Consider the following 12,833-nt stretch of genomic DNA (forward strand, 5'->3'; position numbering starts at 1 on the left):
ACATTTCTATCATTCTCAATAAAAAAGTCTTAATTAATGATGGTGGATCTGAGGGTCATCTAAAGGGCAGCGGAACGCGGAGCAGAGAGGAACATGGACTCATCGAGCAGCCCAGACTACACAAGAACCTATCTCAAACAAAGAGAAAACAATCCAACACCACAGTGGCCATAAGCGGGAACAGAATCAACATTCATCGATAGGAAAATGGCGAATAGTCACATGTTCCATGGAATATGATGCTTTAAAGCCCGTCAGCAGTGCAGCACATGTGAGGTCTTTTCTACTAGGCAGCAGAACATAAATCAGAGAGAGGAGATGACATAGTCATCTAAGTTATCTATTGCTGGGTAATAAAGAAGTAAAGTGATTTAGTAAATTAAAACAAAAGACGTGGAGAAAAACTCTATATGTTTGCTAAATCAGTGTGAGGAAAATTAGAGGTGTCATTTCCCTCTGTACTGAAAATACTATCAAGAAAATAATAAGGATAGACAAAATTTGGAATATCCATCCCAAAGGTGATAATTTTTTTTTTAAAGAGTAGAAAGTAAAGTTGTGAAGGTGATAATAGGCAAGCACTTACATCTGGAGTACAAGAGTCACTTCTGATGCTCTGTAGCTTAGCCGGGGAGTGATGGTGGATAACAATCAAGTATGTTTTTCAAAACACAAGAAAGGATTTGAATACACCTGACAGACACCGGATTTGAATACACCTAACAGACACAAAGTAATGATCACCGTCTGCAGTGATGGATACGCCAGACATCCTTACCGCAGCATCATACACTGATTGAAATATTCACTGTACCTAGCGAATATCCACAATGGCTATGTTGCAGATAAAATAAGAATGATTTCCTTTTAAAAAACAAAGTTGTGTTTATCCTGAGATCCTGGGACTCAGATCTATCTCTAAAAAGAATTCTGGTGTAACTCACAGAGAACTGTGCCTTCTTGGTCCTGGGAGCAAGGAAGGGACACACAAGTGGGAACTCATTAAATACCCATACATGGGGTGACATGGCGGAGCTCATTAAATACCCATACATGGGATGACGTGGCCGCTGGGCTCCGAGCTTTCAAAGGGAACAGAAACATTTCCTGGACTAAGTTGGAAAAAGTTTGCATGTAACCTTGTGACCTTCTCTCCACGTTCAGTTCATCATGATTGTCTTTCATGTCTTTGGTGTGTGTGGACGTTCAGCTTTAGATGCCCTAAAGTCACTCCTTTTAGAATGGCTTGAGATATCATCTAATTTGACTGGCTTTCCTGGGGCAGGATAGTAATTAAACTCTCAGAGAAATGAGAATATAAGCTTTGTTTTAAAAAAAAATCTCTCAGAAAAGAATAGTTTATAAGGACTGATGGTGGTCTCACTTAAAGACCTATGAAGTTCTGAGAGGAATGAGACACAGGTGGGAAACAGCTAATGGGTAAGTTCTCCCCACCAAGTTCTCACTCACCACTCAGGAAGAGTCCCTGGCTGTATCTATCCCTTCCTCAGCTGATGGAATGATCCTCTCAGCTGTAGAGTCAGAAGACAAGCTCCAGACATAACATCTAACATTTACTCTTTCTGCATCCACAGCACCCACCCCCTCCTAAAGTATAAAAATTCCCAGTGCTACCCCATGGTCTATGGTTGACTCTGTCAGACTATTCCGGTGTTTTCTAGCACAGCTAGACCAACATGAGTGACTCTTATAGAAAGCTGAAGGAAAACCGAGCCAGGGTGTGGTCAAAGGATGGTTTCCCCACAGTCTTTCTCTTTCTTTACTAGCAACAAAAGATAAAAAAACAAAACAAACAAACAAACAAAAAAACCCCAAAAGGTCTAGCCTCTGCTCAAAGCAGCCAATGACGTGCAGGGAGAGGCTCATGAATGAGTGGTGACTAGCCAATGAGGGTTGGGAGTAGGGTGTCCAAATAAGTTTGGTAAAAAAGAATATGCTTTCATTCACTTTAGACCTTGGAATTCTAGAGAATGGAAAGATCTACACACAGACTTTAGATAATAAACATGATACCTAAATTTGGAGGGAAGATAATTTCCTTAGCATAGAAAATCATCAAAGGAATCATTACATGAACACTAGCACTATCATGTAAAAGACAAGAAAAGACCAAAGTGAATTTAATAGAAAATGCTCAATGCATTTGTTACATCAGGGGGTCACATATACAATAATGTTATGACCCAAAATCTATGTGCAAAGAATCACAAATAGAATTATCCACGGACAGCATGTGCATTTGCTTTTTGCCCTGTGACAAATGCAGAGATCAACTTGAATGAAAAAAGCCTTGTAGGTGCTCCTGGCTTCAGGGCCTTCAGTCCATGGTCACTTAACACCATTACTTGGCTCAGAGGAGATGGTCCTAATGGTGGGGAACGCATGGCCAAGGAACTGCTTCCCTCATACTGGCTGGGAAGTGGGATGGGATATTTAGATACAAACTAGAACAGGAATCTAATTCATAACAGGGTGTGGGAAAAGCCGGTCACTGACTTATCATCAAACCAGAGAAATAAAAACAACATAGCAGTTTTCTATTTACATATTTGACTAAGGAATTTACCCATTACACAGCTCTACTCAGTCCCAAAGTCCAGTGAAACGAATACATCCATTTTATTTTAAAGTTAAAAGACACTTTTTTTATTTTTTATTTTTTATTTTTTTATTCGATATATTTTTTATCTACATTTCAAATGATTTCCCCTTTTCGAGCCCCCCACTCCCCGAAAGTCCCATAAGCCCCCTTCTCTCCCCCTGTCCTCCCACCCACCCCTTCCCACTTCCCCGTTCTGGTTTTGCCGAATACTGCTTCACTGAGTCTTTCCAGAACCAGGGGCCACTCCTCCTTTCTTCTTGTACCTCATTTGATGTGTGGATTATGTTTGGGGTATTCCAGTTTTCTAGGTTAATATCCACTTATTAGTGAGTGCATACCATGAGTCTTCTTTTGAGTCTGGGTTACCTCACTTAGTATGATGTTCTCTAGCTCCATCCATTTGCCTAAGAATTTCATGAATTCATTGTTTCTAATGTGTTGAGGGATACCTGGGTTCATTCCAGCATCTGGCAATTATAAATAGGGCTGCTATGAACATAGAAGAGCATGTATTCCTTATTATATGGTGGGGAATCCTCTGGGTATATGCCCAGAAGTGGTATAGCAGGATCTTCTGGAAGTGAGGTGCCCAGTTTTCTGAGGAACCGCCAGACTGATTTCCAGAGTGGTTGTACCAATTTGCAACCCCACCAGCAGTGGAGGAGTGTTCCTTTTTCTCCACACCCTCTCCAACACCTGCTGTCTCCTGAATTTTTAATCTTAGCCATTCAGACTGGTGTAAGATGAAATCTCAGAGTTGTTTTGATTTGCATTTCCCTGATGACTAATGAAGTTGAACATTTTTTAAGATGCTTCTCCGCCATCCGAAGTTCTTCAGGTAAGAATTCTTTGTTTAACTCTGTACCCCATTTTTTAATAGGGTTGTTTGGTTTTCTGGAGTCTAACTTCTTGAGTTCTTTATATATATTGGATATTAGCCCTCTATCTGATGTAGGATTGGTGAAGATCTTTTCCCAATTTGTTGGTTGCCGATTTGTCCTTTTGATGGTGTCCTTTACCGTACAGAAACTTTGTAATTTTAGGAGGTCCCATTTGTCAATTCTTGATCTTAGAGCATACGCTATTGGTGTTCTGTTCAGAAACTTTCTCCCTGTACCGATGTCCTCAAGGGTCTTCCCCAGTTTCTTTTCTATTAGCTTCAGAGTGTCTGGCTTTATGTGGAGGTCTTGATCCACTTGGATTTGAGCTTACAAGGAGACATGGATGGATCAATTCACATTCTTCTGCATGCTGACCTTCAGTAAGACACTTTTATTAGGATTTAAAAAGAAAAGCCGCAGAGTGACAAGCTATAAACCTGTGCAGCAGCTCAGAGTAGAAGGAGGGAAAGAAGAACGCGGCTGAGTTAAGCCGGGGTGCAAGTCAGCCACAACTGCAGAGCAGACGCTTGGCAGGAAGAGGAGCTTCAGAGAGATAGGAAGGAAGCTCAGAGAGCCAGAGAGGGCATAGCTGGGCTCTAGCAGCGCCCAAGGGAAAGAGAAAAGTGGAAAAAAAAGCAAAAGACCCAAGTTACACCTTTCCTGAGTCATGACAAGAAGCTCAGGCTCTGTAGCAACTGCTCTAGGGGTTGGGGATTCTGGGAACTAAATGTAAGTTATCTCACTAAGGGGATAATTAGCATTCTTATCTTTTTAGCATGGCCTTGGGTGAACTTGCCTTCCCTAAGGGCAGTTCCTTAACCCATTGATTGACTTGCCCAACTGGAATGTTAGGTCTATTCCCAGAACCTGGGCTATACTGTTTGGACTTTGGACTTCCACCAGTGAGAATTAGTTAGCTGATAAGTTAGCCAGCTGTGGTATTTTGCTATAGTTGCTCAGTTCACAAAATGAACTGACACATGTACTAATTTTGCTCAAGAGATCTTCACAACTTCATCACTTTTTAAAGGACACCTCTGAATGTCTGTTCTAGTTTGCTTTTCTATTGTTGGATAAAATACAGACCTAGCCATACACCTTTAATGCCAACACTCAGGGGGCAGAGTCAGGTAGATCTCTGTGAATTCCAGGTCAGCCAGAATTACATAAAATAACTAATCTGAACAAAAAGAAAGGAAGAAAAAAAAAAAGGAAGGAAAGAAGGAAGGAAGGAAGGAAGGAAGGAAGGAAGGAAGGAAGGAAGGAAGGAAGGAAGGAAAGAACTTTAGACAGTCTCAGAAACAGGGACCAGAAGAGAAACACTGCTTACTGGCTTGATCCCTCTGGTTTGCTCTGTCTGTTTTCTTATTCAGCCTTAGTAAATCTACCTGCCCAGAGATGGTACTGCCTACAGTGGATTGGGCTGCCTTTCAACTGTTAGAAGAACAATGCCCCACAAACATCCATGAACCAATCTGATAAGAGGTAGTTCCTCAGTTGAGGTTCTTTCTTCCCCTGTGTGTCAAGTTGACAATTGAAGTTAACAAGGACAATAGTTACAATAATTATGATTAGTTTTCAACATGTGACTTGTGGCATACACATTCAGACCACGGTGTGTCACCAAACACAAAAATTATTTGAGGGAAAATATAATAGAAGGGAAGGAATCTAGGATGGTAGTGATAGCTGAGCCAATCTGGGATCATTTCTTCAAAAAAATTTTAGTGTAAAGCATATAAACATAAAAATCAAATTGATGTAGTTAATTCCTTAGAAGATGGGACTTGGGAAATGTTTTTCCATCCAGTGGTAGTGTTTTGGACTGAAAGGGACCATCCACATTTGGTTGAAAGTGTCAAGGGATCCTAATCCATATCTTTGGTCCATTCCAGTTTTAGATTCTATTGCTTCATATGAGTCAAAAGATATCTTTATTGAGTTTCCTTGTATGTTACCCAAAAAGCTGTCAATTTTGTGTTTTCAAACAGTGTTGTATGTATCCTAACAGTTCTAAGAAAGGCCAAAAGTGGAAGAAAGTTTTACAGGGTTTAAAACCATCCTGTGTGGCTAGCTGTGATGGGATACACATTTAATCATAGCACTAAAGAGGCAGATTTCTGTGAGTTTGAGGCCAATCTGGTCTACTCAGACCAGTGCGTCTCAACTGGCCTAATGCTGAGACCCTTTAATACAGTTCCTGGTGTTGTGGTAATCCCAAACCATAAAATTACTTTTGTCTGCAATATCATAATTAGCATTTGCTACTGTTATAAATCATAATGTAAATATCTGTGTTTTCTGATTGTGTTAGGCAACCCCTGTGAAAGAGTTATGGGTCAATCGCCAAAAGGATTTTGACCCACAGGTTGAGAACCACTGACCTAAACAGTTCCAATCTAACAATGGCTCCTTAGAAAGACCCTGTCTTTAATAAAACAAAACAAACAAGAAAACCCAAACAAATAAATGAACAACATGATAACATTCTGTGAGTGAGCTAAGTTCTTTCTGCAGGCTTGAGAGGAGAGGTCATTCCTCTGGCTTTTCAGACATTTTTCCCAGCATCCCTTTGTCCCTGGTCTCTTCTTCCACCTTCTAGCCAGTTGATCACCCCAACCCCACTCTTGGCTTCCTCTGTTTCCAAGGATCTCATGTCTTCTCTTCTGTCTGGGGTCAAATCTCCTCCTTTAAAGACACATGTGATCACACTTAGGGGTCATTTGGGTAATCCAAGATAATGCCCATCTCTAGACCCTAAATCATATGTGTTTGTTCTCCATGAAGTAAGAGTCACAGGTTCTAGGCAGAGTCTCATCACCCTGTTCTTCTCTGCTGTTTTATTGTGAATGTGATGTGACCAGCTGCTTAAACACTTTCTCCCTTAAGCTGTTTCTGTCAGGACATTTTATTATAGCAATGGGAAAAGAAACTAAGACATTTGTCTCCTTGCTGGGAAAAGGAAGCTATTCTAGAAAATTCTAGATATGTTGGAATTACCCAGAATTCCCTCCAATTTCTTTACTTTGCCCTGCGTGTTATCATTTTACCATCCTTCCCACTTGTTGTGAATATGGGATGCTCTGTCTTCCAGAATTTGGAGCATAAGGGAAGGACGGGGATTCTGGTTAGCACCCGTGTGCACATGCTTGCCCATGCCTCTTCCTATGCTATGGAACAGACCATCAACTGTAATACCCCTTGATCTCTCCTAGGGCTTTCTGTGGGAAGACCATCTTCATCATACTGAGTGGAGAATTTAGTAAAAGAGGCATTAGCTACAAATACATCATATACTGCAACTCAGGAATGAGTTTGATCATCAGAAGACAACACAAACTTAATTTTCTATTTTATCAGTACTAACAGAACTTTTATCACATTGAGTTAAGGGGAGTATAGTAAGCTCACTAAGTAAAAAAAAAAAAAAAATACTTGTTATATTTTGTGGTTGAAAAACAGAACCAAGTTTCTCCTACATTCTACCTCTGATCTCAGTCCTTGACATTGGATCTTCCAGACTACATTTGAAGTGGAATGATTCATCCCAGGAGCTTATAGAGGGAGACTAGGAAACCAGGTGTTGCCAGTATCCCGAAACCATTTGAGAAGTCAGGAAAAATACATGTGTAAGGAGCTCCTAGGAAAGGAAATCTCACATCTCTTTGGCTTCAAGGATCTGACTTCTGATTCACTGTTATCTGTTTGCAGAATAAACATCTATTTACTGTCTTTCAGAATTCGTCCTGTTCTGTGTCGAGTGTGATTTCTAAAGCCTGGGAGGTACTCCTCAGATGGAAGGGAAGGACCCAGTATCTTACTCTGCTCTTCAGCCATGGGTTTAGCATAATAGAAGCTTGTACACTTGAGCTAAGAATAGTCTTGCTTTTTTACTTAATGTGCACAGCCTCAAAATAGCTTGGCAGAACTCCCCATCAGAATCCATGTGAGGAGAGACGGCAGCTCCAATCTCACTGTGAGTTGATTGCTCCTGCCACTCAATCACCAACATCTACTCAGGTCTCAGGAGAGCTGGCTGAAATCCCACTTTAACTTTTTTTGTGGGGGGGGAGGGGAGGGAGTAGGGCTTTCCTTTGTAATGCGTCTGAAACACATACATATTTCAAGTGATAATGTTCAGCATCTCTGTATGGGTAATTCTTAAAAGCCTCCCACCAACCCCATCCCCCAGAATTGTGACTGTTATTTCCTTCTATGCATTCTGCACACTGGGACCTATTCACACATGAGACTCACTTTTTCATGTCAATGAACATTTTGACACATGTATATCCAGTGCTTTGTTTGACTCCAGCAAGCAGCTGTTGTTTTAATTAGCAGTGATGACTGACAGGTGATCAAGCTTCACCCAAGTGGCTTTTCTTGAAGCTGTTGCTTATAGGTAAAGTGGAGACTTGGACCTTTCTGGTGGGCAGCTCAGTAGCAGCTGAGGTGACAGGTCTGGAAGCCAAGGCATAACAGTTAATCATCTTGGAAACAACCCAGGTGGTGAAGCCAGTGGGGAAAGGTCCAGGGAAAAATGACCTGCTATAGCTAACTTCAATATGGGGAAGACACTCTCTTGCCCTTCAAGATCATTTCATATGCAGTGTGACCTGGTAAGAAACTGATAGCCAAGGGCAAGAACTGATTATAGAAGAGTTCAGCACCTCTTGTATATTACACTGAGTAAATAGGGCTCATCATTTCCAGGTATGGTGAGGCACATTTTTAGCCTACCCCTAGACCCCAAGAAAGCACCAGACCCTCAGTCACTGCCATTGCTACCTATGCTTGACTTGAATGGCTACAAAATGCCAGCCAGCAAGACATTTCCTCTTTTCATTTTGGTAACAGGTAAGATCTATCATCCACTTTTGTGTTTTAATCTGTTTTCTGTTGTAGAAGTTTATTTATCTAATGATCTGGAGAAAAGAGATCTGGCAGTAGCTCAACATCTAGTAAGGAACCACTGTTGGGTCATGGCATAGCAGAGAAGACAGAGTATGTCTTCCAGGAAGAGATGTTGTAATTATCCTCGTAATCCATCTATCTATCCATCAGGGCTGAATCCATGCACTAGTGCAGAACTCTCCTGGCCCAGTCTTCTCCCAAAGGCCCTGTCTGCTTCCATCTCAACATCATCAGCATGAATCTGGAAAGGTGTTGGGGTAAATAATTAACAAAGAGTACTACCCCACCACGCATGCCTCTGCACCAAGTCCCGGTGGGTCTCGCTCAGGTCAGCTCTCACTGTCACCGCCAAGCCAATCTTTCCCAGCTGCATTTCCTTTCCACCATAGACTCTGTAAACAGTGGGAGTCCCATGCTTTTGCCCAGCATCCACTCCTTCCAAGTATCAGGTGAAGCATGACTCTTAAACTTGAATAGTTAACCAAATATATTTATGTATATAAAACTCCCAATTACATAATGCCAATTTACAGTGATAAAGTCTTATCCCAATATTTCTAACCTCTCCAAAACACCAGAAATCTGTCTGAAGCCATCTGGATATCCGTGTCTCCCTTCCCCTCCTCTGGACTCGTCCACTAAGCCTATTTCTCCGCCTCTCTCTCCGCCCCTCACTTCTCTTAGCTCCTTCTCCCCTCCAATCACTGGCCTCTCACTGCCTCGATGTAAATGAATAGGAAATATCTTGCAACAGAAAGGAACTAACAAACTATAGCAGCCTACTGTTTGAGTCAATGTCTTGCTATCTGCTGGATAGAAAGTTATATAGATCAGGAAAATTTGGATTATAGAAGCATGAGTGTTCTTTATAAAAAGCTCCAGTAAGCAGTTTCCCTGATGACGTCAGTGACCCACATCCTCCAGGATCAAGGCCCCTTACTTGAGATCCTTCTCCTGATCAGGAGTTATAACTTGTATCTGCAAACAGAATACGGGAAAGGTAAGTTATAGAAAATGTTTGCTTTAGTCTGAAATCATTTAACTTACCCATGTAAAGGAACACTTAAGAGGAACACAGAGGAACACTTGCATGAGAGGCTTTTCCAGAGAAGATGCAACCCCCACCCTGCCATGACAGACAAAGTATGAATAACACCAAAATCCAATTTGGTGAACCAATGTGGTTTATTTGAGGTTACTTACAGGAGTATGTGTGAGGGGCTACTTACAAAAGCATAAATGACTCAAAAACAGCTGTCACCAAAGCCCACCTCAGCATGCGTGACAGCTCACAAAGGCTGGGAAACTGAAGAACGTCGCTCAGCCTGCAGGTGGCTTGGCAGGCTGGAGAGTGGCCTTTCCTAGTGGCTCAGTTCATTTTTGCCTCTTCCTGGCATCTGGCCTTTTCAGAGAGTCTCTGAAGCTTGCCTAGTTTGAGAGTGGCCTTAGAGGTCTTTAGTGTTTATTCTTGGAGAGGGAGAGGCCTAGTGAATCTGGTTAGTTGCAGGAACTTCCTAAAATTATCGACTTGTTGGTTTCCTGTCTCAGCTTTTCTAGCGCATGAAATGTTTCAACATGATTGGAAACAGTTAAACAATAGTAATCTGTAACAAACAGCTAATCATCAGTCCACCAGCCCAAGTGAGCCCCAGTCCTGCAAACAAGTTCATGCTAATCACAGAGCTGGTCTCAAAAACCTATGAGGTTCTTTGGTCATTCCCTTTACCGTGGATCCATGAACACAGATATACACTCATGGAGATCTGTGTCCAGAGGCCCCTGCGAGACTGTGCTTGGCATTAAGGTCATGCATGTATCTTGCTTTCAGAACGAAATTCTGGGGTCATTTATTACATAGCAATTTGTGCAAATGTGAGGGTATAATATTATGATCAGGAATATAGAAAATTTAAAGTGTATGAAATAAGGATTCTTCAGAATATTTTTATCTTGCAGATACTTTCATATAGCACCAGAAAAGACTAAAATATTATTTTGGCAATAATTCTAAATGTTTACTTCACTAAAAACATTTCGGTGGATGTTCTAATTAGCTTTAACTTTCAACTAAACACATTAAAGATTTTGGAGAAGAGATTTCCATTTAATGGAAATGTATTTTCACTATGCCTTTCAGGATGGTCCTGAACTTGCTTCATGATTCACAGTGGCCTCAAACTCCCAATCCTCCTGTCTCAGATTCTTCGGTGCTGAGACTACAAGTATATACCACTGTACATAGACTAACTAAAAAACTTGATACAAAAAGAGGAAAACACGTTTTATTTGACAATATCATAATGAACATCGAGCTTTAGCGGATGACTGCTAAATACCTTAGTTTTAATTACCACCGGGAAGGAGATACTTTCCAAACAATATGAAATATGTTTGAACAATATGAAATATTGAACAATATGAAATATAAGAGCCATTACCTTTTAACAATCAGATAGGGTAATGTGCAGTGTGTGGCCAGAGCATGTGATGTTTTGACACAGTCTGGCTTCCTTGGCTTTGCATGCTGACAACAGACCTTCTGTTGCTTAGCTGACATTTCAGTGGTAGCTTTAATCCGAGTCACACCGGAAACTTACATTGCCAAGCTTAGTTCTTCAAAACTGTCTCTAAGACATGAAAACAGTGTAGCCTTGCTGAATTTGTGAGTTTTTCTAAAAATTATTCTACCACACAATAATAATTTCATCTTGTCTAAAGTAGCAATGTGGATTGTGACCTCAGTGTAACCACCTTCACTTTTGAAAGTACAGTCTGCAATTCACATTTTCTGTGAACGGCTGAAGTCTCACAATATGAAGAAGGCTCTTATAAAGTTAGTTTGCCTGACATCATCCGACACTTTAAAAACATTTGTGGTTTTTGTTTTTGGTATGGTAGCTCTTGGTTATCATGCAAATGTGTTGCTTGTGCACATGCTGGCTATCAACTTTATGGGAATGGTGGTTATGTCTTTTTTTTAAAAGTCCACATCTGTCATTCACTGTATAGACAGTGTTCCATTTCAGGACAATGGTTTGTGATGTTGTATTCCAAACACTGAATTTTCCTGCTTCTAATAGGTCTATGGTGAGTACTTTGTACAGTGATGCACATCTTATATTCCCCTAGGACTTATATAAAGGCAGAAGTAGGGTGTGGTGGGGCTGTAATCCTAACACTTGGGGGCCCAAGGCAGTTAAAGGTTAAACTGGATTCATAGAAGCTCTGTCAAGCTGGGTGGTGGTAGTACACGCCTTTAATCCCAGCTTTTGGGAGGCAGGGGCAGGTGGATTTCTGAGTTCAAGGCCAGCCTTGTCTACAGAGTGAGTTCCAGGGCAGCCAGGACTACACAGAGAAACCCTGTCTCAAAAAAAAAAAAGAAAGAAAGAAAGAAAGAAAGAAAGAAAGAAAGAAAGAAAGAAAGAAAGAAAGAAAGAAAGAAAGAAGGAAAGGAAAAGAAAAAAGGAAACTGTCAAAAGAGAGGAGGGGGAGAAGAAATAAGAAATAATAACAAACAAAAATAAGCAGTCCCTAGATCCTTTTCTGTTTAAAATATGAACATTTGACTAAGCTCAAGGTTCATAGCTTGGATCTGGGTCTTTAAAGTCTACTATAGTTCATGTCCCTGTTCAGTAGAAAACACTGTACAGTGAGTGTCCTCTCATTTTATTTGTAATACCAATGACACGACATCCAATACATTTTCCCAGTATTAAATACCAACATCTCACCTGGTTTGTGAGCTACAAAGAGAACTTCAACGATTCCATGCATTTTGTGTGTGTGGGGGGGGCACAACATGATACAGACTTTAGGGCTCACAGTGAGAGTCACGTTGGCTTTAGTTTTTGGCCATCTGGCCTCCTGAGTCCCATAGGTAATACAGAATGACCCAGGTAGATTTCATGCACCCAGAGTCTCCATGCCCACAGAGGAATTCAGAGTTCAGGGAACTTGATTATTACTGTGGGCTGAAGCAAATAAGCTTGGGCAACTATTGTACTGGAAAGAGTCCTCATCATCATTACATTAGACAGTAAATAAAGCCTCCTTGGTCCTCTGGGAAACTCTCTTAAGTGTTGTCCAAGACTCTGCTGAACAGCATTTTTAGAAGGCAGCTAAAGAAGTAAGGGTGCCAGTGCCTTTACTCATAAAATATGCAGGATGAGAGTGTTCTGTGGAGAACCATATAACAGGAACAGCGCCTTCTCCATTGCCCATAGCCTCACAATGTAAATGAGATTATAAACATCTTCTCCTTTTCACAGCACAGATTTGTTTGGAGAATCCACAGGGATACTGTATCATGAAAATTTGCTTTAACACAAACCTTTCTCATACAATAGAGCAGTGGTTCTCAATCTTCTTTAAGGCTGTGATCCTTTAATATAGTTCCTTGTGCTGTGGTCACCCTT

General features: G+C 41.0%; 2 protein-coding genes across 7 annotated transcripts in view; one reads left to right on the top strand and one right to left on the bottom strand.

Moving 5' to 3' along the window:
- The window catches only part of LOC127673362 (zinc finger protein 431-like), a 273,064-nt gene that overhangs the window by 136,474 nt on the left and 123,757 nt on the right, over window positions 1-12,833 (bottom strand). The window lies entirely within an intron of this gene.
- LOC127673181 (uncharacterized) overlaps window positions 1-12,833 on the top strand; it is a 108,619-nt gene that overhangs the window by 686 nt on the left and 95,100 nt on the right. The window lies entirely within an intron of this gene.

This window comes from Apodemus sylvaticus, chromosome 22 (genome assembly GCF_947179515.1).
Source record: "Apodemus sylvaticus chromosome 22, mApoSyl1.1, whole genome shotgun sequence".
Lineage (NCBI taxonomy): Eukaryota > Metazoa > Chordata > Mammalia > Rodentia > Muridae > Apodemus > Apodemus sylvaticus.